Source organism: Hibiscus syriacus, unplaced genomic scaffold (genome assembly GCF_006381635.1).
Source record: "Hibiscus syriacus cultivar Baekdansim isolate YM2019G1 unplaced genomic scaffold, ASM638163v2 tig00117021_pilon, whole genome shotgun sequence".
NCBI classification, from domain to species: Eukaryota; Viridiplantae; Streptophyta; class Magnoliopsida; order Malvales; family Malvaceae; genus Hibiscus; species Hibiscus syriacus.
The window spans coordinates 2,206,501-2,219,101 of record NW_024063527.1 but is presented as its reverse complement, the minus strand read 5'-3'; the positions used below and the strand labels follow the sequence as shown (position 1 = coordinate 2,219,101).

The 12,601-nt window shown below is 35.8% G+C and overlaps 1 pseudogene; it reads right to left on the bottom strand.

The window, feature by feature from the left end:
- Positions 1 to 243: 243 nt before the first annotated feature.
- LOC120195817 lies at positions 244 to 1,563 on the bottom strand (annotated as a pseudogene).
- Between the last annotated feature and the right edge of the window lie 11,038 nt (positions 1,564 to 12,601).

Genomic DNA, 12,601 nt, shown 5'->3' with positions numbered 1-12,601 from the left:
CCCAACATAATTTGAAAGGTTCGTAATGTGGAAATATTCAATGGAATTGAATATTAAAGGTAAATTAATTGGACAGCCACAGGACTTTAATAAATTTTCATTTTAATCACACAGAGTTTACAATAGTCACTTTTAGTCTGCTATTTAAAAAATGCATCATTTGATCACTCCACAAAAAATATTATTTTATAAAATATAAATATTAAAAATATAAATTAAGAGGGGCACAGAAATTAGTCTTGTATCACATTCACATGTAAAATATTGTGTTGTGTTTGCTTAGTTAACTTTTATCACGCAAAGGTAGGCTTGAAGAATATAATGCCTAATCCTTGTGCAAGGCATCATCCAATTCATCCATTCCGACACGGTTTCGGATCGATGCGGAGGCATCACAACGTGATTTGCATTTGTTTTGCAGCTCCTTCAGCCTGTTAAGGTCGAAATTATGCTTCTTAAACAACTCCTTTGCCTCGACAGAAAAAGCCTTTTCAACAGATTGATACGTAGGATCCCTCGAAGTAATCAGGAAGTAAGCATAGCCTATGACTATGCCGGTGGCCGTGGTGAAAAATGCAATCGGTTCCATTACATCCCACGAGAATTCCCAAAACGTTAGCCGGAAGAATAGTCCGACTTGTACCACCGCTAATCCTAGACCGCACCAAAGGATGCCTCGAACTTGCTTATGCGCTTGCACGTCGATTTCTTCCTTCTTCTCCTGCAGCCTCTTTAGCTCATCTCTTATAGGGTCATCATCTTCCGGAGACAAAGCAAGAGGTACAGCGCTTCTAATCAAATCCACCACCTATGCATGAAACAAATGATTTAAATGCATTAATATAAAGAGACTAATGAGAGTGAAGCTCAAAAGAGGTATAAAATTACCTTATCGGATGAAGATAAACCTTGTCACGAAAAAAAAGTACAACACCTGCCTCGTCGAGAACACGTGCAAAAGCAATGGCCTCGTCTAGAGACCTGGCAACGCCCATGCTCTGGCAGGCCTTCAATAACTCCGAGTAGCCGATCACTTCTTTTCCTTCCATCCCTAGCTTGGTCTTAAGCGATTCCACGTTGACCAGCCTCATCAACTTCCTAGCCTCTGCGAATGTTACACTGTCCACCCCTACTCCCGTCCTTTTGGAATCAAAGGTTGTATCGGTATTAGGAGATGAAGATAACCAAACTTTCAATGTCACTCCCTCCAACAGCAGCGGATTCCGCAGACAGTGGATGTCCCTTCCCAACGGCAACAGACATGCCCTGCTTCAAAGCCTCGCACCGCCACAACTTCCTCCACATGTTTCAATATCTCTCTCTATATAGAAGTATTTTAAAAAATATATATATATTTCTAGGTATGTTGGTATTCGAGTATGATAAACTCCTAAGATCTCTCGATCTTAACATACGGATCTAGCTTTTCCTTCCAATAAGAAAAACAGACAAAAATAAAACTATCATCACTATTTCCCTATAATAACAACAATAAAAACCATGAAAATGAAGCTGCACTTCACTTAAAATAAAAGGGTTTTTCTTTTCCCTCTCTAATGAATAGAAAGAGAGGAAAAACCAAGATTTATTCGTTAATGCATAAGTTTAGATCTCTTCCCTGCTTACGAAATTATGGATTTTGTTTAGGAGAATAAATTAAACAATTGCGGGTGACAGAGAATAAATCAAGCTTCATACATTGATCTTAGCTTGCTCAATCTGATAACAGATCCATTGCCACAGCCAATAAACAACATTTAGCATTTGCCTAGATAAAGTGTAAAATTATGTATAATCAATCATCTGCAGAACTAACATAATTATCATCTGAGTTGATCGCATTCACAAGATCAATGTGTGAAATTCAGAAGCCAAGTCACAGTAAACAAAGTGTAGATCTAGAAAAACCCTTGGAAAATTCCTGGTAATTTTCATCATAGAGAAACATTTTGCAATGTTAAAAAAATCAGTGAATCATCGATAAATTTCTGGCACAAAGAGCAGAAACCAAATATATCAATAAACATGAAAAGTAAAATTAAAAGAAAAAACACTCACAGCTATGGAAGACAGCGAAAGAGAGCAAAGCGGCGGCTACAGAGGTGAGAGGAATAATGGCCCTTGTTTTAGGGTTTTTTTGAAAAAGAAGCAAGTTATGGTTATAATAATCCAACCCACGATCACCTCTTTTTGCCCAATCACTCCTGATGGGGCCGAATTTGAAAGTCCTTGAAATGACTCCGGTCATGCGTGTTGTGCTAAAAAAGTCATCGCGTATTAAAAGCAACTTTTATATCTAAGGGAGTTTGGATAACTTTTTTTATTCATCCATATCTATTCATTTATTTTCTTTATTAAGTTGCGATGGTTATAAAGTAATATATCTTTTAAATATTTTTAATTATTTGATAATGAACGTTCAATCACTTTGTTACAATCGTTGGTGCTCGAACTGTAAGCTCTAAGAACAACAACGATTTTTTTTAGTGAGAGGAGAGCCAAGTGAGGATGACACGAGCGAACCCCTAGGGAGAGGGGGATGAATATGTATCAGCGATCCCTATAAGTATCATCTGCTGGAATTGCCGAGGGCTTGGGAACCATCGACGGTTCGTAACCTAAAGAGATTAGTCTCTAAGAATGACCCTTCTATTATTTTCATTTTAGAATCTAGGCTTCGCAATCACAAAGCAGAGCGTCTTAAGGTTAGGCTAAGGATGTTAGGTTGTTTTGTGTTGAAAACTCTAGTCTTGCACTGGCCTTTTTTGTTGTGGAAGAATGAAATTAATGTTTCTCTTTTGGGTTACTCGAACACCCACATTGATGTTGAGGTATTTTGGAATGACTTTAATTTGTTTCACTGGGTTTTATGTTTCTTGTGTTAAAGGAAGGAAAATTGAGAATTGAAATCTCATTGATCGGATTATCGAAAATTCTCAACTCACGTGGATTATGGGGGTGACTAACGAATTGGTTCACCCTGATGAAAAGCTACGGGGTAGGAGCCGTTCGAGAGTGGATATGGATGATTTCCAAAATATCTTGATCAAGGTGGGTTTATGGGATATCAAACCCAAACTTGGATAGTTCGCATTGGAGTTCGGGAAGATAGGGAAGGAATCATATTCGGGAACGGTTAAGCCGATTGTGGCTTCCCAATCTTGGCTTCATTGTTTTAATGATTGTCGCATGAGTGCTATTATATGTGTACCTCTGATGATCGTCTATACTGAATGAAATGATGGGAGACCATAGTGTGAGAAGACATGGAAATTATTTCAAGTTCGACCTTTTTTAGGCTAAGAAAGACATGTGTAGGAAGGTTGTGGGTGATACTTGGCAAGGTAAGCATGGTATGACTGTCAAAAAAATTAAAGCCATTGGCCAAAAGCTAGGCCCCTGGCAGAAGGATCGCAGGTGGATGGCAAAGAGAAAGGAAGAGAGGCTTCGTAATCTCATCAATAATCTTGAAAAGCGCCTAATCATAGATGATTCTGTCGGGAGACTTCTGTCTGCAAAAAAAAAAGCTTAAGGATATGATCGATAAGGAATAAACCTTTAGGATGCAAATATCGAGGGTTGTGTGGCTTAAAGATAGAGATAGAACATGACCTTTTACGCAAGAGCCAATGAGAGGCGGGAAGAAAAACAAAATTAAAGGGATGGAAAATACTACCGAAGTCTGGATAGAGAACCAAGGTGAAGTCTTTGACATCTCTACTGATTACTTCACCTCTCTTCACCTCTTCCAGGTCGGATACATCCCATTTTATCCTCAACGACATTGAGAGATGTATCACAATGGAGGGTAACACGCACCTAAATTGGAAATTCACCACTGAAGAAGTGCTCCTTGCTTTCTTTCAAATTAGCTCCAACAAAGCTTCAGGCATTGATGGCCTCCTGGGTTCCTTTTATCGTTCTTTTTGGCATATTGTTGGTCAAGATCTTATAAAACTTTGTTTTAATTTATTGAATGGTAGGACTGAATTTAGTTCTATTAACAAGACAGTCATTGTCCTTATTACTAAATTCGAATACCCCAAAACGGTGAAAAGCTTTAGAAATATTAGCCTGTACATTGTAGCTTATAAAATTGTGTTTAAAGTCCTTGACAATCATCTAAAACAGTTTATGCCTAAATGTATCTCTACCAACCAATGTGCCTTTGTCCCGAGAAGAAGAATTTTTGATAACTTCCCTATTGCACACGAACTTATTCACTACCTTAGAGGTTCAAAAAATGGTCCGAACAAAGGAGCGACCATTAAGCTTGACAGAGAAAACCTATGATAGGGTTGAATGAAATTTGTGTTTGTTATCATGGATCGGTTGGGATTTGGAGAGTTTTCATTGATGTATTAGAAAATGTTGTACTATGTATTTTCAAATCAGGATTAATGGTCAGCTGTCGAATCTTTTACCCCAGAAAGAGGACTTAGACAAGGATACTCTCTTTCCTCATATCTATTTCTTTTTTGTGCTCAGGGACTGTCAGCTCTACTTAACGAAGCACAATGAGGTGGAATGATTAGATGAAACATCCTCCAGATACTTGATGTAGTGAGAAGGGATGGCCCATTATCCTACCTTGGGTTACCATTGGTGGTGGGGTAAAGGGAATATCAGTACGTTTGGATTTGTCTGAAATAACTCCGCCAAACGAATATGGCTGGACAAAGAACCTTTTTCCTTTGGAGGTTGGGAGGTTTTTTCTGAAGTCGATGACTCAAGCTCTGGCTACGTATGTGATCTTGCTATCTTATACCGGCGGAAATCATATATGGTATCACTTCCAAGTGAGATCATTTTGGTGGTCTGTAAAACAGAGCAAAGAGGTGGCCTATGGTATAATGGGATAAGTATGTAGAAACTAAAAAGAATGAGGTTTTTGCTTTGAGATTTCAAATTGTTCAATCTCGCACTCTTAGATAACCAAGTTGGAGGATTTTACAAGATTCTGAGTCTCTGGCCGGGAAGGTTCTCAAAGCTAAATACTTCCCTAAGCAGAAATCCTTAATGCAGAAATCCTGCTCCATCTCGGCCTGCTCCCTCTCATCAGGAACATAATCATCTGTCCCTCTTCCATTTAATTCCCAATTCACATTTTTTAATCCATAACCCTCGAGCCTCCATCCCCAAATCCTCCCTCTCTCGTCCATTCCCAATCTCTTCCCTCCTCACTGTTCTTCTTCTCTTCCAACCATAACAATACCCACCCCAAGAGAAGATCCTTGTCCCCAAGGATCAAATCTAAGAAACTGAGCATTTAAAACCGTATAGTCTTCACATGTGTCATTCTATTCATCAAGATTCTCCCATCTATCCAAAAGCTGAGTGACTGGTTTGATGTGTCTATTCACTATACGTTTAGCCAAAATCTTTAGAGGTTTAACTCTGAAATGTCCTTCATCATCTATTGCAGGAGGGTCCGTCGCAGTAATAGAGGAATCCCCGATAAATTTCTTCAGAAGGCTTACATGAAACACTGGATGAAGTTTTGATGAATCAGGTAAGTGTAATAGATAGGCCACTTTACCAATTTTTTCCAGAACCTTATATGGCCCATAATATTTCGCTGCTAACTTTAGGTTTTTTTCGCAGGGCTAATGAAGTCTGTCTGTATGGCTGGAGCTTCAGGTAAACCATATCCCCCACATGAAAAACTCTTCTGATCTATTTTTATCTGTTTGTTGCTTCATACGGTTGCTGGCTAATTACAATTGTTGCTTGACCAATTGTCTGATATCTCTCTGCTTGTCATCATATCTTGCACTGTTTGTACTGTAGTTTCTGTGGTCCAAACTATAATAGGTGGTTTGTAACCATACAAGCCTGAAAAGGTGTATTTTTAGGCAGCGTGATAAGTGGTATACCACCACTCTGCATGAGACAACCACTTAGCCCTTGCTTAGGCTAATAGAAGCAAAGCCCTCTAAGATACTGTTCTAAACATTGATTAACCCTTTCTGTTTATCCATCCGTTTCAGGATGTAAGCAGTACTGAAAAGGGTCTTAGTACCCAATTTGTTTCATCAGTTCCTTCCAAAATATACTAGTAAAGGTTCTGTCTCTATCAGAAATGGCCACTTTAGGATGGCCATGCAACTTGTACACATTATCCAAGTATTTAGCTACCTCTGCTGCAGAATAGGGGAGATAGTGATAGAAAATGACTGTATTTGGTAAATTTATCCACAATAACCATATACAGTTTTTTCTTAAGTGAAGTAGTAAACCCTCAATAAAACCATAGTTATGACTTCCCAAGCCTGATTAGGGATAGGCAATGGATGTAGTAATCCAAGCTTTGGAATATGTTCCACTTTAATTTGTTGGCAAATCTGACACATCTAATAAAAGCATAACCATAGACTTAAGATTCGGCCAATAAAAAATTGACCTTATCTGTAATAGGTAGCTTGTATTCCTGAATGTCCCCCATGGGGAGAGTCATGCAAAGTATGTATGATATTCACTCTAAGGTTTCCATTAGATCCAATATAAACTCTCCCTTCATATCTAAGAACAACCTTAGACAATTTCCATTTACTGTCAGAGCTGGATTAACAGTTAGAATTGAAATCCAATTATGGGCTAAAGAGTCATTCTGATAACTATCTTCAATCTCCTGAACCCAAGTAGGAATTAGGACTGTTGCTCCTATAGTCTACATTGAGCTTGATCCTCCCACCTTCTAGATAAAGCATCAACAACGACATTTAATTTTCCTTTTCTATACTGAATAGTATAGTCTAACCCCAAAAGCTTTATCAACCCTTTCTTTTGAATAGTTGTAGTCAACTTCTGCTCCAAAAACTTTAGGGGTTCATGGTCTGTCTTAATAAAAATGGCATCTCTCTAAATAATGCCTCCATTTTGACACCTAAGATAATAGCAAGATATTCTCTTTTATAAATAGATAGTGTTGAATCTATAGGGCTTAAAGCTTTTCTCAATAATCAATTGGTCTTCTTTCATGTGAAAGAACAACCCCAATACCCCCAGAACTAGCATGTTTCCAGAAAAAAAATTCTTAGAAAAATCAGGCAGCTAAAACTGGAGCAGAACACAGTTTTCTTAAGATTTTCAAATGCAGTGAGCAGCATAATTCCATTGGAAGCCATCCTTCTTTAATAATGTCAATGGTCTGCTAAGAATGCCATAATTTTGAATAAATCTTCTGTAATAAACCTGTTAGACCTAGAAACCCTTTGAGAGATTTAAGGTTTAGGCTTCGGCCAAGTTTGTTCTTTCATGTGAAAGAACAACCCCAATACCCCAGAACTAGCATCTGTTTCAGAAAAAAAATCTTAGAAAAATCAGGCAGTGCTAAAATGGAGCAGAACACACAGTTTCTTAAGATTTTCAAAGCAGTATGAGCAGCAGAATTCCATTGGAAGCCACCTTCTTTAATAGTAATGTCAATGGTCTGCTAAGAATGCCACAATTTCGAATAAATCTTCTGTAATAACCTGTTAGACCTAGAACCCTTAAGAGATTTAAGGGTTTTAGGCTTCGGCCAAGTTTGCATAACTTCCACCTTACTAGGATCAGTAACACCCTGTAGCAAAATAATATGGCCAATGTACTCTACCTTGGTCTGTCCAAAAAAAACACTTGGACAATTTAGCAAAATTGGTTTTTTTGCAAAACCTCCAAAACTGACTGTAAATGTTCAACTGATCTTTCATATGCTGCGTACACCAAAATATCATCAAAAAAACTAAAACAAACTTCCTAAGGAAGGAATTAAACAATTCATTCATAAGAGCTTGAAATGTAGCAGGAGCAAATAGTAAGGTCAAAAGGCATTACCTTAAACTCATAATGGCCTTTATGTGTTCTAAAGGTGTCTTGTAAATAGCTTCAGGTTTAATTCTAATCTGCCATAACCAGGCCTTAGATCATATTTAAGAAATAAATTGCCCCATGCAGCTCATCCAATAAATCCTCTACTAGGAATAGGAAATTTGTCTTTAACAGTCATACTGTTAAGTTGCTTATAATCCACACAAAATCTCCAAGTGCCATCATTCTTTTATAAGAAGGCAGAGAGAGGCAAAGGGACCCTACTAGGTTGAATAATAGAAGAAGTTAGCATAGTAGCTATATGTTTCTCAACTTCAGCTTTCTGATTATAAGAAAAATCTATAAAGCCTTAGATTAACAGGATTGGTATTAGGTTTAAAGTGGAATTGCATGGTCATGAGACCTGTAACATCCCAAAAAGCCGGGGTCAGTGACTAAAATGTAAATTTTGGAAACTTGTGCTCAATTTTGAAATAAGTTAAAAGTTTTGGGATTTAAGTAAAGAATTTTGATGATGGATTAAATAGCATAGATGAATTAAAGGGGCAATTAGTTTTCAGCTTAAAGGATTTTGTGTTTCCTTTAAAAAGAGTTGTACACGTGGGTTTGGGAGATTTCTGGAAGCCTTCTTCTTACTCTCTTCTTCTTCTCGTAGCTCCAGCTTAAAGGTGTTTGATTTTTAACTGTTAATTTCTGGAATTTATAAGTGGTTTTGAATCTTGGGGGTTATATAAGCTTAAGGAAAGCTTGTATAAACTTAAAACATCAAGAAGAGAGAATTAGAAAGGAATTTCTATTAAAAGATTAGAAATGAACTTTTGATATAGAAAGGTTTTTGAAATTCTAAGGATGAATTTGACTTGTCATCAATCTAATTAAGAAGTATGAAGTGTTAGAATTGGAATTAGAACACATTGAAAATTTGGTATGATTCTTGAATCTCATATGGAAGATAGGATTTTGAGGTTTAAGATGAAATAAATGAATATAGATTGGTTTAAGTATGTGTACTAGAGTTAAGAATGAAAAGGGGATGATATATGAAGTGTTTTAGAGGAAATGAAGTAATTTTCGGGTTGAAAATATGATTTCTGGGCAAGGGGAATCGGTACCCATTCAAGGGGAACCGATACCCCTTCAAACGAACAAAATTTCCAGAATGTCATGAGGGAATCGATACCCCCTTAGTAGGGAACCGATTCCCCCTAAAGGAAAAATGTGAATATTGGTTTAATAAGTTCGTTTAAGTTGCTAGTATCCAATTACAAGGTGCAGGTATCTAATAATTGCCTCAAAATGTACATTTATGTAGATTCTGCGCGTAAAGCAATTCCGGAACATTTGGCAAGTAAGATCGATCAAGGGAAGATAAGAGATTGGAATGGACTAGTGAGGCAAGGTGAGTGCATACTAGTGATATGTAGTGTTTAATGGAAATAAGACTTGCGATGAGTCTATTTCCTAGAGTAATATGCATGAAGTCATGGACATGATTATGTGTGGTTATAATTATATGTGATTATCTATGTATGCATGACTAAAAATAATGATATGCTTTGTATATGCTATATGATGTATGTAAGACTTTTATAATAATGGAAGAACATGAGATAAGTTATGATAGAGTCATAAGAAATGAAATGAACATGAGAGAAAAGATAATCAAGTATAAGTATATGATATGGTATAAGTGATTATACGAGAAATGTTAGGAGACTCTAAGAGAATAGTATGAATTCGAAGGCATAAATAAGGATACATAAGTAATATAGGGAAGATTGATAATTAAAGGAAACTATGTTTATGTATTATAGTGAAGAGCTACAAAGTTTTATTAAAGAGTATTGTGGAAGTCATGAGAAATTGAACTAAATAAATAGATGGTTTATGTGAATAAAAAGGGAAAATGATATAAATAAGTTATGAAATTATAGGAATATAGAAGATAAGTCGAGAGATGTAGGGAAATAGAATATATGTTTATTAAGGGTCATAGGAGAACAAGTATATGTAATATGATAATGAAATATAAGACTATGTGGATACATGGTTATGAGATAAAATATGTAATAATAGGAAAATATGATGAAAGTGAGTTATAAGAAGTGATATGAACTAGGTAAACATGGGTAACAGTATATGCATAATGGAAACATGAGTTGGACAAGTACCTAGTGGTATGATTTATTATGAGAATTAGTATAATGGAGCTATATGAAAAGATTATAATGAATATGAAATTGAATTAAGTAAAGAGATTAAATTAGTACCTAAATAAAAATACTATTAAATATATGTTTAGAAATACAGTATAATTTATAATCTATGGGAATACAAAGAATAGAGCATAAGGTAGATAATATGATATCCGTTATTATATCTATATGATATAGTCATCAGGTAATATGAAAGAACTCTGAAAATTGATATAAGCTAGGAGAAAGTGTTCTATGTGTTATATGAAGCATATATGATCATGTGAACAAGATATGATATGTATGTTTATATGAATATCTGAGAATATCTAAGCTATATGATATGATATGTGTGATTATGTGCACTTTGTGATATATGTTATATGATATGGATCTATGTAACTACGTGAGAAAGTATATAAGCTATGTGACATGTAAATGTGACTCATATGAAAAAATTCTATGAGTAATTGAACTATGTGTTATGTGAAATGATAAGTATAAAAGAAAATGCCCATGTTATGTGTCTTGAGAGCTAGGGGTATAGTTGGCATGCCAAGAGTAGAGGGTCTACGCGGTCCTTCGGGATAATATTCTACGCGGTCCTTCGGGATATATATATTCTTTGGAACATGTGTGAAGTCTGGTGAGACACATATATGATCCCTACCATATGTATATGATTCTTAAGGAATTCTATATGGTCCTTATGGACATCATTATATGGCACTACGGTGCAATTCTACGCGGCACTTCGGTGCATTTATACGAGCTGTGGTGACAGCATAGTGCACAACCTCACAATACTCAGATACCTTAGGTTCTCAATATGATATCATGGGCCAATAAACTCATTAATACAAATTCATGAATGTTAAAGTAATATGCTTACAGGTATGGATATTGGTGATATGAGAACAATGCATGTGATATATGTATATGATTTGTGATATGATGTGTGCATGATATGATATATCTGTGATAGGGGTAATGGTATCTGTTATATAATATGAAATATGTTGATGTATATGTAAATGAGTTGTATAATTTGATAGCATAAAACAGTCATGCATGATTAGTGGGTATGAATTCCATTAGATGTGTTTCTTTATGCCTCACTAAGTCTTCGACTTAGCGTGTGATTGTTTCACACGTAGGTTCCGAGAAGAGTAAAGATTAATGCAGAGCAAGACATGTCAGTTCTCCTTACCAAATGTCAGATCAGAAAATATATGTACTGTATATAGAGTGTAGTTGGCATGTAGTCTAAAGATATAAATTGTATGAACTCTGATATATATTGTGTAAACGTTTTGAATAAGTTAAATGTTATCAAAGTTTTTAAATTACTCACTATTTTATAAGAATAAATGTTTGAAAAGTCAATGTGACACTTCGGACTCGTATCCGGATCGGATACGGGTTGGGGGTGTTACATTTAATGGTATCAGAGCTATGGTTTAGCCGATTCTCGGCATAAACCAAAGTCCAAAGTGTCATAAAAGGTGTACATGCCAACATAGATTGAAAAATTTCTGATCTGATAGTGTAAGGAATATGTTGTCTTGCTAATAGAATAAGAATAGTTTAATACAGTAGAAATCCGATCGTGATAATTTCGAAGTAAATGAAAGGTGATATTCCTGATTGTGATAGCTATTCACCTGCCCTGGCCAGGCAGGATGAAGAGCGGACACCTCAGGAAATGCCTAGTAAGATCAAAAGTTGATTTCAGAAAGCTGAAATCATATCTGAATAATGATAGAAAGTTTTCATTGTTTGGAATCGGAAACACGATATAGAGTAGTTTTTGTTATTATGTGGATAAGATAGAATATGGTGAACAGGTGTCACCATAAGAAGGTTAAAAAGATCTAAGGACGTGATGAATACATATAGAAGAACTCAAGGATAAGTGCATCAGTGACAAGTGTATAAGATGTATAAAGTCAGAGCTTATGAGTTTGAAACGAAGTGATAGTATTGCGCATAAACAAGAGTATGTTTATGATAAGGGTTTGCAGTTAAGATGGAAAGAGTTAGCATTGGCTAACTAGAGTATGTGAAAAATGTACTGGAATTATAAGATTATAAGATATTGTCAGGATATGATAACCAGATCTGCAATGGATCTGGATATAGTTGCATATTTGGATCATCGTAATGTGGTATAGTAAAGGAAAAGGAAGTAAGAATTTGTATATTTAAGTAAAGCTGAGGATTGATAAGAAGAGTTTGAGAATGTGTATATCGATGATCAGATTATAGGACACAGGAAGTCAGAATGTTGAGTTTGAGCAAAAGAAATTTTAGGATGTATGAGAATAGAGGTGAAATTGATAAGTTGAGTAAGCGAATTTTGAGATAATTTAGATTGGAAAGGATGTATATGATTGGTATAATAGGGCTTGTGCCCTAGATTGAACAAAATTTATTATCTAGCTGTCAGAGTAAAGGTGCTAGAGTTATAAGATTGGAGGAAAGATAAAGTGGAGTTAATTGATTATGATGTGAATTTGAATATAGTTGTATATTCTGAGCAGATAGCTATGATGTAGAAACAGAGATAAGTATTTGCATGGAACCTTCAGGAA